This window comes from Arachis ipaensis, chromosome B07 (genome assembly GCF_000816755.2).
Source record: "Arachis ipaensis cultivar K30076 chromosome B07, Araip1.1, whole genome shotgun sequence".
Lineage (NCBI taxonomy): Eukaryota > Viridiplantae > Streptophyta > Magnoliopsida > Fabales > Fabaceae > Arachis > Arachis ipaensis.
Window position 1 is genome coordinate 26,983,486 of NC_029791.2, and position 1,378 is coordinate 26,984,863.

Here is a 1,378-nt window from a genome sequence, read left to right on the forward strand (position 1 = left end):
ATGAACACAATGCATTAAGGTAAATGCACAACATCATCCATCAAGAGGTTGCCTAATCGAGGGAAAAGGATCCAAATCACATGGTGGCTAGCTACAACATGCAATTCAAAAGAGTTATAAGCTCGAAGAAAATTCTCATCACTTGGTATTTTTCAAAAGGTAAGCACGAAGAACTCAAAACCAAGTAACAAAATATAACCTCAATCATAGAATCCAACAAAGATTATCTAAAAACATTCATGCTAAAATAGCATTTAGGCAATAAGGGATATAACAATGTATAGTAAACAAAGTCAATACTCCAACACTTATGATGAAAAGAGAGAAAATAAAATGAAAACTAAACTAAAACTAACGAATTAACTAACCCACTAACTAATTAACTAACTAAAATAAATGGTTATCAATGGTGTTTGGAAGTGTTGGATGAGGGGTAGGAGAAAGGAGAAGGAAAGAAATAGAAAGAGGAGAAGAAAAGAAATGTGGTGAAGGAAGGAAATCCGCGCTTACGCGCGCGCGGATGGCTTATTTCGAGAGTGACGCGTACGCGTCATGTGCGCGAGCGCGCAAATAGGTTTGTGCCAAAGGCACAATGTTGGCGCGGCGCAGGCACAACTCTCTGGAAAAATGCATGGATGGTGGAACTTTTCATTCCATGCGTACGCATGCATGGCGCGCTCGCGTGGATGGTCCAAAACGCTTGATGCACGCGTACGCACGTAGTGCGCGTACGCGTGGATGGTGCTCTGTTTTTCAAAATATTTTTAAATTAGGAAGCATTGGTTATGAGTTATTTTGGGGTTTTGGATAAGAAGCATGAAAAGTAAATGGCAATGAAAATAAACTAACAACTATAAAAGGCTCTTGGTAAGGTGTGAGAACTAGAAGTCCTATCCTAGTTATCCTCCTCAATTGTGATGAGAATTATTCATTGCTACCACTTAGTTAACCCTTACTAATTAAAGGAAAGTCAAGTGGATGAATTGACTTGAGCCACAAGTCCTAGCCAACTCCCAAGGAAAGACTAGCTTTAGTGCACCCCAAACCAATTAGCAATCTCTCCAATTATCAATCAACAAAGGAATTAGATAACTCAAGTGTCACTAATTACTCTACCTAGGCCAAGAGGAACAAAATCTACACTAAAACTAAAAGAGACATTTCAACAAACACATAAAGTGCAAGAGGAGTAAACATTATTAAATGCAAGAATTAAAGGAATCTACAACTACAAAAACAAGAGATCAACAATAGAAAAGCAAAGAAGACACATTTATTATGAATTATCTCTTATTGAATTGGAAGAATGTAGAAGGAACAATACTAGATCTACAACAAAATATAAGAACAACATAAAGGAAATTACAACAAAAGAATA